The sequence below is a fragment of the Miscanthus floridulus genome, chromosome 10, assembly GCF_019320115.1.
Source record: "Miscanthus floridulus cultivar M001 chromosome 10, ASM1932011v1, whole genome shotgun sequence".
Taxonomy (NCBI): Eukaryota; Viridiplantae; Streptophyta; class Magnoliopsida; order Poales; family Poaceae; genus Miscanthus; species Miscanthus floridulus.
The window spans coordinates 140074979-140089606 of NC_089589.1; positions in this window are offsets into that span (position 1 = coordinate 140074979).

The following is a 14628-nucleotide window of genomic DNA, read 5'->3' on the forward strand; positions in this document are numbered from 1 at the left end:
CAATTTCAACGCATGAATTTTTTTCACCATAAAATTAAGATCCAACAGCCTCCACCCTTCTTCTACCTCTAGCCTTCTTCAATAGGCTTGTAATCTATTTAAAAAATTGCATGGTTCTGTACTAGTGGACTTCAACATTTGCAGTTAGAGATCGTAATGGGCACTATTAGAAAATAGAACTTCAAGAGACATACAAAATCTAATTTTAGAGGCACAGTAGTGTCTGACTCTATCTCATTGTCTTTGTGAATAACAGAATTCACCAGGGTGCTATATAGCGCCCGCTTCTGTTAATCAGAGAAAAAAACACCCCACTATTGCCATGGGGTCCACCCCTAAACCCACTCACGTGCCTGTCATGCTAGTATCATGGAGATCCACCGCCATGGATCTGGCCACCCCATCATTGAGCTCGCAAACCCCTCTTGTAGGCCAACCACAGCGGTGGCAAAAAGCTTCGAGCTAGTTCTACCGGTTCTCCTTGTACCTACACGCACTCGGCAAATCCCGTTAAGAAGATCTCGTCGAAGAAGGATCGGAGCATACAAATTTTGTACTACCTCCGTCCCAAAAAATTTAACATTCTAGGATTCAAATTTATCCTACAAAACATGTCATTTTATAACTTAGACACTCAGTGAGACCATGTATATAAAATCAACCCTCTCACATGTCCAACACTAGCCTCCATGGTCCTTGAAAAGTAAAACAACCCTTAATTAATAGGGTCATCTATGGTCATTTCATATCTCTTAATCTTTCCTATTAATGTTTCCTTTGAGACGAGGAAGTATCACACAAGTTATATAGTAAAACAAAATAGGCCTTACATTCACATGACAGAGGGAGTATTTTACATTCTTGGCATACGAATTAGGGGTGTTAGTCTGGAGTGTGCTTGGGCCTGCAGTAAAATACTGGCTACTTTTGTGACTTAGAAAGAAATGACAAGAAAAATGTGAAAACTAGGCATTAAGAAAATATGAAGTACTCCCTCCATTCCAAATTATAAGATATTTTAACTTTTCTAAATACATTAATTTTATTATGTATCTAGACATAGTGTATATTTAAGTACATAGCAAAAGCTACGTATCTAGAAAAGCCAAAACGTCTTATAATTTGGAATGGAGAGAGTACTTAGTATGTTCATAACATTCATTGTGGTAAAGTTTTGTGTTCCAAAATTTGAGCCCCACTGTGGAATTTGAAACTTGTAACAATCTTACTATTACTAATTAGAGGCCCTAACGGAGGCATCACGTTAATTCTCACCAGACGCGCTAAGAAAAAAGATAAATCCTAGAAATTCTCACAATAATCAGAAACATCTGGCCTTTGATTTCCTAGACTCTATCATCATCACCGATAATAACCATTGGATCTATTGTAATTTATTAAGAAAATTACCCACCACAACCATTATGAAAAAATACATAAAGTAACCCCTTAATTTTGCATGTATATTATATTTGTATATAAATTATCCACATATGTCATTATGAAAATAATTCAAAATATTCCCCTAAATTTGCATCTAAATTACCCACATTAGCCATTATAAAATATAATATAAAATAACACCGAGCATTGTTTCCAAATCAACCAGCTTGGTCATTATGAATGATAATTTAAAAGAATTCTCTAACTTTGTATCTAAATTAGCCACGTCTAGGCTCAAAAAACGTTACCCACGTCTACCATTATGAAAGATAATTTAAACTACCTCCTAATGAATTTATAAATGATCAACCTTTATTATTATGAAAGATAATGCAAAACAATATTCTAAGTTTGCATTTAATATATTCATACATGTCGTTGTCAAAGATAATATAAGGTATTACCTTTATATTTGTATGTACCATAGCCACTATAAAAAATATCTAAAATCTACACATAAATAGTAATATGTCATTACAAAAAGTAAATCAATATTCATAAAGTACGATACATATATATTTCTAAATACTTCTATAATTGTGAAATAAAATAATTATAATGCTATGTTCCACCATGTATATCAAATAATCATGTATATATTAGAACAAGTATTTATTTTAACAACTTATGAAACATGAAAAAATGTTCACTTAACAAACCACGTAGCAATAACACTTTATATTAATACTCCATGATAATAAATTTTATAAGTTATTATTTTAAATAAGTGTATACGTCTTTAGTAAAACAACATGCCATATCAATATTATCAATTAAATTTTATGCACTCTATAATAAATAAATAAATAAATAATACTACACATATTCATGTGATATAACAAATTCAACATGTTTAGTGTCGAGATGCAAGCCGAGTTTCAATTTATATGGAAAACAATACTACTAGGACCTATACTCTTTTTAATAAAAAATATTTTTTTGTATAAAAGACAGAGAATACTAGAATTTCTAATTAACATGTGAAAAAATTGCAACAACTTAAAGTTAAAAGATAAACTTTAGATTTATGAAATCAAAAAAGGATTGCATCAAGAGTTTATATATCTTAAGACTAGATTTCAACTAAATACATACTCCTATCACACTATCAAAAAAAAGATAAATACTAGAAATTCTAACTAGAGGTCCCTATTGGAGCCTGCATATTAATCCTCTCAAGACTTGATAGGAAAACAAAAGATAGATCCTTGAAATTTTCATAAAAATTAGAAACATTTTACCATCAATTATGTATAACCTAATCACCATTGATCATATCAATAGCTACTGGATATATTCTATTTTCTAAATAACTATCCACTTCTACTATTATGTAAAACAATATAAACTAACTTATGACTCTAATTTATATTACCCGCATGTCATTAAGAAACATGATCTAAAGTAGACCTAAATTTGCATTTATATGGCGTCCTCATAATATGATTGATTACATAACTCAGTTTTCATCTCATTATTAGAAAAATTAAATACCACCTCAAATCTACATCTAAATTATCAACATTTCCTATTACAACAATTTCTTTAGATAACAAGAGCAATATATGTTTCTAAGTTACCCAACCTCTATCAATATTAATATAGTAAGATTTAATTAAAGAAAACATACGGGTCATGCATGTATGAGCAATAAAATACATATGTTATGTCTCATCACATAAAAACTATTTTCTTAATTAACAACTCATATACTAATGATACTAACAAATTATTTAGAACCATATTAGTAACCACAACATATAATTTATATAGATTGTTACTTTAGATATATTTATGTATTTTAACTAAAATGTTTGATATGTTTGTATTGATAGTATAACCATAACTACAAATATAATTCCTTGATAGGAAAATTCAACCATCTTGAGCAATGTGGGAGACCACTGCTGGTTATATTTTTTTGGCCCTTTAAAAATACTTTAGAGTAAAAAATCAAGCATTATTTGTATAAGTATTAAAATTCTCTTGAGGTTAGCACTAAATCTCACTTTAAGTTCTATGACTTATCTTAAGCGATATGGTGCATGTTTCAAATAATGGCTTATGCTATTGAAGTACTTAAGAATACACTCTATGACCTAAAATCTTTATTTTAAAGAAGTGCAAAAAGGAGAGTTAATGAAAGATACAATAAGCACAAGAGTTTCAATTTAACTTGAGGAGAGAGAAAAAAATCCATAGCAATCAATAAGAATAAAATTTGAAAAATCAGAATTTACATTCACGACTTCAGAATATACATGATGCAACAAGAGCCACCATGATTAATGGTAAGGTTTCAAAGTAATTTCATATTTAAAATATATAGAGGTGTCATGCAAAGAATTTTTTTTGAAAGTTCCTTGAAAAAATAGTATGAGTTTATGATAACTAGACGTAGACTACAAAGTATCTATTATATTTATTATGTTAGAAAATAAACAAAGAAAAAACTTATAATTTAGTATAAGTAATTTTTTTAATAGTTAGATGTACTCTCTTCATTCCAAATTATAAGACGTTTGAATTTTCTAAATACATAGTTTTTGCTATACACTTAGATGTACTGTCTAGATACATAATAAAAATAATATATCTAAAAAAGTCAAAACCTCATAGTTTGAAATGAAAAGATTATTAAACAGTATATAATACTTATATCTTCTAAAATTCTAGCCCGTGCAAGAGCACGGGTTGATGGACTAGCAAACTGAATATCATGTTTGGATTCTTCTTATCATATCATCATAAATTTCTCTCTGGATAGAATTTTAGATACCCATTATACTACCACAATAATAATGGTACCAACAGCTAATATGCTCACACACTACCGGACTGCTTGAATTTGCCGAGTGTCCGAAACACTCGGCAAACCACCTAAAACACTCGGCAAATGGTTCGCCGAGTGTAACACTCGGCGAATAGCACTCGCCAAAAAAAGTGACGGCAAAGCCAACTTTGCCGAGTGTTTTTTATCGGGCACTCGGCAAAGCCTTTGCCGAGTGCCCGACACTCGGCAAAGTTGAAAACGAAAAAAACCCGAAAAAATGGGAATTTTTACCCAAAAAAATGGAATTTTTTTTATCGATGGAGGCCCCCACCGGCCAGCGCCCACTCATCTACGATATTTTTCGCTTGAATTTCATGGCTACGCGACCGACACGATTCGAACCCGAGTTCCCAATATATTATATTAAACCGAGTGTAAATTGCATGTTTGAGGCCCTAAACGAATTCAAATAAAAAAGTTGTAAACTACAAAGTTTCATAACTTTTCGAGATCTACACTTTTAGTTTAGGAAGTTTTTCCATCCGAGGTCGTTTACAAAATTTGAATTTTAAAATTTTGAAATTCAAACACAGTTTTGCATGACAAGATGTTTTTAAATCAAAAAGTTGTAAACTACAAAGTTTCATAACTTTTCGAGATCTACACTTTTAGTTTAGGAAGTTTTTCCATCCGAGGTCGTTTACAAAATTTGAATTTTAAAATTTTGAAATTCAAACACAGTTTTGCATAACAAGATGTTTTCAAATCAAAAAGTTGTAAACTACAAAGTTTCATAACTTTTCGAGATCTACACTTTTAGTTTAGGAAGTTTTTCCATCCGAGGTCGTTTACAAAATTTGAATTTTAAAATTTTGAAATTCAAACACAGTTTTGCATGACAAGATATTTTCAAATCAAAAAGTTGTCAACTACAATGTTTCATAACTTTTTGAGATCTACAGAGTTTATTTTGGTTGTTTTTTCATCCGAGGTCGTTTGAAAAGTTCGAATTTTAAAATTTTGAAATTCAAACGCAGTTTTGCATGACAAGATATTTTCAAATCAAAAAGTTGCCAATTATAAAGTTTCATAACTTTTCGAGATCTACAAAGTTTATTTTGGTTGTTTTGTCATCTGTTCATCCGACATGGTCGTTCTAACATTGTTCACAAATCTTATATATCTCTCTTGTAGTTTCATAAACTACAGAGAGATGTTAGATTTGTGAACAAATTTATTTTCACTTTGTCGTATGAAGAAAAGACCAAAACAAACATTGTACATCTTGATGAGTTATACAACTTTGTAGTTGAAAACTTTTTCATTTGAATTAATTTACTGCTTTAAAATGTGCTTTGAATTTTTCTTTGCCGAGTGTCAAAAAAAAAATAACACTCGGCAAACAAGCTCTTTGCCGAGTGTAAAAAAAAACACTCGGCAAAGAAACTCTTTGCCGAGTGTAAAAAAAAAAACACTCGAGCAGTAGTATTTCAATGGCAAGGGACGGCGTTCACCCCAAAGGAGGAAAAGAGCAGGAAACTATCGGGGTACACAGACAAAGTGCAAACACGCACTGCGATGAACATCCCACACGCCTGACAATGCAGTCGTCCGGAACATCCGAGGGAGCTCCACCGGACTCCCCGAAGTGCAGGCAATGTTTAACAAATCCCCTCTCTGTCTTTCCAGCCAACTAGTCCTATACTAACCATATAAGTAAGTACTGCTTATGCTTATTGTCTGCAATTCGATCAATACCAAGAACACGTGACCGGAGCGGCGAGCCTGATTTACAACTGAAGCTGCATCATAAGGAGGAGGAGGAGGAGGGGGCGGCCATGTCCAAGAAAATGAAGCGGTGGACAGAGGAGTCAAGCTCCGGCATGCGCAGCGCCAGGTATGCCTTTTAATTTGGAGGTAAAGATACTTTGGGATTGGACTCCAGATTTTGATTGCTTCAAATCTATGACGACTCTGGGACCAATTATATAAACAGCTCATCTGATGACATGTCTCTGGAAGGAGGTGCGAGATGGCAAGGAGGTGGAAGTGACCTATCTGTACGGTAGTTGCACTTTCATGTCTAAGAGGAACCAAGGCGTGGACCACCTGGAGATCTCTTTTTGCCAGAAGGGCAAGTGGGACCGCGGCTGGCTCGAGCAATGGTTCTACGTGAAGACCTATGGGGTCCGCAGCACAACCGAGGATGGCGAGGAAGTCTCGGAGTATCCACTGACTTCTCGGATGGAGGAGATGGCGCCACACACGCGCGTGGATCTGCCGGTGGAGGTGTCTCCGACGCGGGAGGCCTGTGATTAGGCTTTTGCGGCAGCGTGCCGCTACTCTGGTGGTCGCGATCTGGTGGAGGAGATCATGGCCTCCAACTACTGGCCCTTGGGCAAAAACAACCCAGCTTTTCAGCTGGAACAGGTCTAGGTTCCCGTTTTCGGGCCGGAGGCCGGGATTCCGTTCCCCCGCTTCAGTCGGTCTTTGGGGGAGGGGGTGACGGAGGACGGTTTCGTCTCCGAAGTCGAGGAGGCCGCCATAGGATTGGTTGGCAAGATTTCCGAGCGTGAGTACACGTCTTGGAAGGCCGTGGCAGGCACCATGCCACGGCTCAATCGAGTTTTTGAGGAGGTCGGTATCATATACCGGGAGCGCGAGGTTCCTGCTGAGGTCCTGGCCTCGATTGAAAAGAAGAAGAAGAAGAAGGCCTACGCAAAGAATGTTACAGCGGAGGCCGAGTCCAAAAAGAGGAAGGGCGCCGTCGTATCTCGGGCGCCTATGAAAAAGAAAAAGAAAAGCGGAGCCCCGCTGATCGCGCCGGCCTTGTCTTCTGCTGGCAGTGCGGGCGCTACCTCCGTCGGCAGCGAAGATGTTGAGAGCTCCTCCGCCCCGTCAGTGGACGCTCGAGTTGCGAGCGGAGGGGATCGTGGCTCTCCCGTAGCTCCGGTGTGCCCGACGAGCGGGGCGGTGAGCGGTGCCGGGCGTCCGGAGACCGGCGTTGTCCTGGCGCGCTCCTCGCATGGTGCTACGAGCGTCGGCGAACTGCCGGAGGATAGCGCCACCGAGCCTATGCCCGACGTTCTTGGTGGGCTGTGCTCAAGCTCTGAAGAGGACACGGAGGCCATCCTGCGGCGTGTTCCTTCGCCCTCTGCCACTGTCGCGCTTTCGCCCGTACCTGCGGCCAACGTAGGGCGGCTGGAGGCCGCTCTTGCTGAGGAGGCTCCGGCGGCTCGGCCTTCTTCGAGCCCTCCGCCCGCCGGGCGGCTGGCTGGGGAAGTCCGCCCCTTTGGGCCTTCGCCACACGATACGGCGGAGACTTCTGCTCAGAGGGCGCGGCAAGCTGCTCTGCCTGGGCTCTTTATGAGTAAGCTCGTTTGGTGCACATCCTTATGTTTATTGTCTTCGCCTAGTTCATTCCTTTGCGTGTTGTGCTAAGTGCCAATACTATGCACCTGCTGCTTTGCAGGTGATGTCATGGCTGGACTTCTCACCCCAGAGGAGCGAGCAGCCGCCGCTGGTTCTAGGTTCGGTCCGGGGCAACCGGGGCTGACGGCGCCGGGTCCGAGTAAGTAAAAATGTTTTCATTTTGATTATCATCTGGTCTGTTTGTGATCTGCCCTCTGACCTAAGCTGTTGTTGTGTTTTTTTTACGTAGGCTCCTCCGACACTTCTATCTCAGGTTGGGAGGAGTGTTATCTTGCCGTTCTTGGAGACGTCGGAGGTGGCCTTTGGCTGTTGGTGCGTTTAACGTGAGATTTGCTTTTCTCACCTCATCGTTTCTTGTTTGTTTGTTCTTCTTTGAACAGATCATTTCAAACAGCGTCTGAGGGATATGGATTTCTTCCAGCTTCTTCGCGTTCACCTGGAACACCAGAGCCTGGTGCGCCTCCGGCGGTTTTGCCCCTTTCGTTGTTTTATTATTTTTTTGTGTACGCTCGTTTCTAGACTTGTTCTTGATTCCGCTGTTGATCGCTTTGGGTTTTTTTTGTCTTAGGGGTATCACACGGGTGTTGTTATGGAAGAGCACTGCACCCGCGAGGTCTCCGATCGTGACGCCGCGATCGAAGCGCTCAAGGTGGAAATCGAGCGCCTAGAAGGTGAAAAGGGGGTCTGTCGGACTCTCTCACAGCTCTCCGCTTGTCTCTGACAGAGAAGGAGCGAGAAAAGGATGGCTTGAGGGTCGATCTTGCCAAGGCCCGGGAGGCGGAGGATTTGTCCACCGAGCAGGCTCGTAGGGCGAATGAGCTGGCCGAGGGTCTCCGGCGAGAGCTTGCCTCCGAGAAGGAGTCTGCAGCAGCGGTGAGGGAGCAACTTTCTCTGACGACGAGGCGTTTGGACTCGGTCAAAGGAGTCCTCGCTGCGACCGTTGGTCACTATCAGGCCACCGTCGCCGAGCTTGGAGGCGAGACCTCCGCTCCTCCGGAAGAAGACAGCGTGTACGCCCTCGCTTCCTGGCTAAAGCGTCATCTTGCGAAGCTCCCTGGTCTGATCAACGGTTGCACGGACTACGGGGCACTAGCAGGAGTGGCGAACTATGCCAAACTTTTGGCACGCGGCGGGTGTACGCACACCGAAAGTATTCCGGAGGGGGCGCTGCCTGGTCCGGAGGAGCTCGGTGAGACCTCTCTTGGTTTGCAAAAAACCTTGAGAAATTTCATCGGGCACTTTTGGGCTCCATTTGGGAGATCTGCTGCCCGGAAACTAGCGGAGGACAAGAGGGCGAAGGTACTTATAGTTTTTGTAGTCGCCCTTTTTCTCCTTTTTTCGTTGCTTTTGCCCCTGACATTCTAGCCTACGTTGCAGGATGCGCAGAAAGGTCTTGCGGGCAGGCCTCCGTCGGTTCCGCGCTCGGCGACTACGGTTGGTGCCTCCGCCGCTGGTGGCGCTCCGGGGGGATCTACGATCGGCGGAGTCGGTGGTCGGAGGCCGCAGGCGCCGTGCCCGCCCACCGCTGATGCGAGCTCCGCTCCAGGGACTTCCTCCGCGGCTGATGCGCCAGAGGTCTAGGCTCTTTGTAGCATTTTGTTGTTCTAGCGTGTACCTCACAGTCCAACTGGGCTTTTATGAATAAAGTTTATTTTGTTCTGAATGGTTTTGTGCAAAATTTTAATCTTGCGCAGGTTCCGAATCAGGAGCCTGCGCAAGACGTTGCTCCTTTGACTCTCTACAGCGACGGTATTTACGTGAGCGGAGAGCTTTGGGAGTATTGGCGTTCGGCCTTCCCCCGCAGCATTGCGCACGACGTATTTGAGTCGGTTAGGTTTGACATAGACGACGAGCGCGCGGGGTTTACTCGCGCGCTCGCTTGGCGCGGACCTCCGCCACAGTAGTTAGGATTTTATTTCAAGTTGGTGTCCTGTAAGAATGTTTCTCGACGCTTTATGGAATGCAATACATGTTCACTTTCTTGATTGTTTGTGTGGTGGTTTGAGCCCATCTGGTAGTTTACATATCTCGTCTAGCCCTGAGCTCGCGCACCGTTGTCCTTTGCTTGGGCGATCGAGCGCGATACAGAGGTGGTGGCCAGGACCTTCGCCCCATTTTTTCTCATTCTCTGTGTTTGCTTGATGGCTGGGGCAGAAGTCTCTGTAGCTTTTCGATCGGCGAAGGCGTACTTGAAGTCCGCCTGGCGATGTTTGCCGATTCGTCGTTTGATCCGGCTGGGGGTTTGGCGCAGCTTGTGCAGACGGCGGAGACTCTAGATATTTCTTTAGCTGGGTGTTTTAGCTGTCTGGAGGCGTGGGTCTCCGACGCCGCACACCCGTGGGACAAGGTTGATCTTTGGAGATGGCAGGTTAGGTCTCCGGCGTCAGGGGGATGTTACGAGTTTTTGTGCGATATCCCCCTGCTCCCGTAGGCCTTTGCTGTTCATCACCGTGCCGTGGGCCCTCTCTCTTTTCCCACTGTCTCCGACTGTCTATCGTTGCCTCCGATTTTACGAGTTTTCGTACAATATCTACGGCCGATTTGGATATCTAAGGAAACCCCTGCCTCCATGGCTATTGCTTGTGCTTTTGCCTGCACTATGCCTTGCTCCCCCCTTGCGCTCTTGCGCCTTATGCTGACTGAGTTTCTCAAGGGCACGGGGGGAATCCATTTTTATAATGGGGGGGGGGCTTTCGGGCGTTAGCATTTTTGTACGTTGTTAGGTGGAACGTATCTTGGCTTTAATGGCCTGTATGTTGCCTGAATTAATCGTTCTTCTTGAGATCTTTGAATTAAAGAGGCCTGGCGCCGCAGTGGTGGCAGTGTTTTGTCAGGCACTTTCTGTTTTTCCTATTTCGGATAGCGGAGACCTTTTTCCTAGTTCTGGCGCCACAATTTTGTTTCCTCTGACGCTAGGTTTTTTTTAAGGTCGGAGGTCTGTTCCACCGAGGTCATTGCCTTGATGCCTGACTTCGATCAGGTCTTTGTCGATGGTTGGAGGTCTTTTTGGCCAAAGATTTTTGCCTTGATGCCTGACTTCGGTCAGGTCTTTGTCAAGGGTCGGAGGCCTTTTTGGCCAAGGATTTTTACCTTGATGCCTGACTTTGGTCAGGTCTTTGTCAAGGGTCGGAGGCCTTTTTGGCCAAGGATTTTTGCCTTGATGCCTGACTTTGGTCAGGTCTTTGTCAAGGGTCGGAGGCCTTTTTGGCCAAGGATTTTTGCCTTGATGCCTGACTTTGGTCAGGTCTTTGTCAAGGGTCGAAGGCCTTTTTGGCCATAGAGGTCGTTTCAAATTGCCCTTGCCTATGGCTGGCGCTTTGAAAGGACCTGTTTTTTTTGTTTACCGAATATTGCGGTGCCAGAGCTGGCCGCTTTCGGTTTTGGGTTCTTTGTGGCGTTCTTTTGGGGAATTACCTCTTTATACTTGTAGAGGATTTTTACATTGAGCCTGCCTCGTTAAAAACCTCACCTCCGTTTGGAGTTCCCCTGTGAGGAAAAGAGTGCAGGCTCTTTTACATTTTGTTTTGAATGAAGTAAAAAAAACTAAGGTAATTGCATGTAGGGGCCTCCGCTTATATTTTGCGGAGGTTGCCCTTTGGTACATTGCCTAGATGTAGTATCTGCGAAGGCTGTCGATATTCCATGTATGGGTTGTCGTGACACCTTCGCTGTAGGTCAAGTGGAAAGAACCAGGTCGGCCTGCTGCCGTTGCTGTGTATGGGCCTTCCCATTTCGGTTGCAACTTACCAACAAGTTGTGCGTTTGGTTTTCTCCTGAGTACGAGGTCTCCGTGTTTTATGTCTTTCCTTACCACCTGAGAGTCTCTCCACTTCTTGGTTTGTGACTGATATTTTGCAATGTTGTCGACTGCTTCCAGTCTGGTGGCTTCTATTGTTTCTTTTGCATATTCTTCATCTTGCAACATCAGCTGACTTGTTGTGCGGAGGCTTTCGTGCTTTATTTCTTCTGGCATCATGGCCTCTTCTCCATAAAGCAGTTTAAATGGTGTGAATCCTGTTGTTCTTGAGACGGATGTATTGTGTGACCAAATAGCTCTAGGTAATTCATCTATCCATCTTCCTTTGCGTAGGCCCAGCAGTGTCTTTGATATTGCTGAAAAGACTATTCTGTTTGCTCTTTCCACTGCTCCATTGGACTCTGGGTGGTATACCGAGGCGAAGGCTAATTTTGTCCCTATGCTTTTGCAGAATTCTTTGAAGTTCTCTGAATCGAATTATTTTCCATTGTCTACTGTCAAGATCCTTGGTACACCGAATCTGCAAACGATGTTCTGCCAGAAGAACTTTCTGATAGTTTCTGAGGTTATCTTCGCCAGCGGTTTTGCCTCTATCCATCTTGTGAAATATTCCACTACCACTACTGCGAATATGTTTCCTCCTTGGGATGGAGGTAATGGGCCGACCAGGTCCATCCCCCATCTTTGCAGCGACCATATTGGAGGTATAAGCTGGGTCTCCGACGATGGTTTTGACTGTCCTGGAGAGAAAGTTTGGCATGCTTTGCATGTTCTGACTGTCTGCTCTACGTCTTGTATGTGTGTTGGCCAATAGAAGCCTTGCCTTATTGCCTTTGCTGATAAAGCTCTAGAGCCAATGTGCGACCCGCAAATTCCTGAGTGTATTTCTTGAAGCAATTCTATGCCTTCGCTCTGCGATATGCATTTGAGGAGAGGCTGGACTACTCCTTTCTTGTACAGTACGCCATTTACGATTGTGTAATTTCTTGCCCTGGCCTGTATTCTTGCTGCTTTTGCTTCATCTTCTTCGGTTGTTTTGCCTTCTAGGAATTCTGTTATCACCTTTCTCCAATCTTCATTTTGCAGGTGTAGTATGGGTTTTGGTGCCTTGGATGTCTCCGCAGTTGCCGAAGCCTTCAAGATCTGGTAAAAAGTGTTTGGAGGCAGTGGCAGGTTGTTTGCCGCAGCCTTTGCCAATTCATTTGCCTCTGCGTTTTCTGATCTTGGGATGTGCTTGAGGGTGAAACCTGCGAATCTCCGCTCCAAATTTCTAACAACGGATAGGTATTTGATGAGTTCTGGCTCTCTTGCTGTGTATTCTTTCTCTACTTGGCCAGTGACCACTTGAGAATCTGTTTTGACTGTCAATGTTTTTGCCCCTAGGGCCTTTGCTTTGCTCAGCGCTAGGATCAGGCCTTCGTATTCTGCTATGTTGTTTGTTGATTTGAACTCTAGCCTTGCTGCGTATTTCAGTCTGACGCCGAAAGGTGCCATTAGGACAGCGGAGACTCCTGCTCCGGCTTGGCCCCAGGCTCCATCCGTGAATGCTATCCAGCCTTGAGCTATTGGTTGTGTCTTGGGCTCTGTCTGAGGTGTCCAATCTGCTACAAAATCAGCTAATGCTTGTGATTTGATTGCTGTTCTGGGGACATATGAGATTCCAAACTGTGATAGCTCTGTAGCCCATTTGCCTATTCTGCCGGAGGCTTCTTTGTTTCTGAGCAAGTCTTGTAGTGGCAGAGATGTTGGAACTGAGATTTCGTGGGCTTGGAAGTAATGCTTTAGTTTTCTTGATGCCATCAGTACTGCGTAGGCGACTTTTTCTACCTCTGTATAGTTTAGCTTGGCTCCGAACAGTGCTTCTGAGATGAAATAAACTGGTTTTTGAGTTTTGCCTGATTCTTTTTCTAGCTCGTGGACTAAAACTGCGCTGACTACATGGTCGGAGGCCGCCACATATAGCAATAGGTGGCTGTACGATTCTAGGACGGAGACCATCAGTGAGTTTGCCAGATACTCTTTCAAGTCATGAAATGCCTCCGACTGTTTGGGCCCCCATTCGAAGTTGTCTCCGCCCCTCAGGGCTTGGAAGAAGGGTAGGCTGCGTTCTGCTGATTTTGAGATGAATCTATTGAGCGCTTCTATTCTTCCCGTTAGCTTTTGTACTTCCTTCTTGTTTTTGGGCTCTGCCATTGCCATTATTGCTCTGGTTTTGTCCGGGTTCGCTTTGATGCCTTCGCTGCTTATGATATAACCGAGCATCTTCCCTTTTTTAACTCCGAATATACATTTCTCTAGGTTGAGGCGGAGGCCAGCTGTCCTGAGGTTGGCGAAGGTCTCCTGTAAGTCATAGACATGATCATCCTTGTTCTTGCTCATGACCACTATGTCGTCGACATAGGCTATGATGTTTCTATCTAGCTGTGATCCCAAAACCTCCTTTGTCATTCTGGAGAAGGTTGCTCCGGCGTTCTTTAGTCCCTCCGGTATTCTGGTGTAGCAGTATGTCCCGAATGGGGTGGTGAAACTTGTCTTGTCTTCGTCTTCTTTTTTCATCTAGATTTGGTGATACCCAGAGAAACAGTCGAGGAGGGAGAACCTCTGGCATCTGGATGCCTTGTCGATGGAGGCATCTATTCTTGGCAATGGGAAAGGGTCTTTCTTGCAAGCTTTATTCAGATCTATGAAATCTATGCACATTCTCATTTTGCCATTTTTCTTTGGTACCAAGACTACGTTTGCAAGCCATTCTGAATACTTGACTTCCCTGATCACTTTTGCATCTAGCAGTCTTTGCACCTCCGCCTTTGCTGCCAGGATTCTATCCTCCGACATTTTTCTCTGTTTTTGCTTTCTTGGTCTCATGTTTTCGTTGATATCCAGTTCGTGCTGTATGATGTCCCTGCTGACTCCCTGGAGGTCGGAGGCTGACTAGGCGAAGATGTCCTTGTTTTTGACTAGGGTTGCCATGAGCTCTTCCTCTTCTGCCTTGCACAATTTTGAGCTGATTATTACTTTTCTGTCCGATAACTCTTTTTCTAGAGGGATCAGCTTTGTCTCTTCTTGACCTGCCATATCTGTTTCTCCTTTGGGCATGTCCGGAGGCTCTAGTTCTTTGTTCGCCGACTCGACTGCATTGATGTTTCTTTGGGCTCTGTAGATAGCTTTCTCTATGTTTCTTGCTTCTTTCTGGCTGCCTCGAACTGTGATAATACCATGGAGT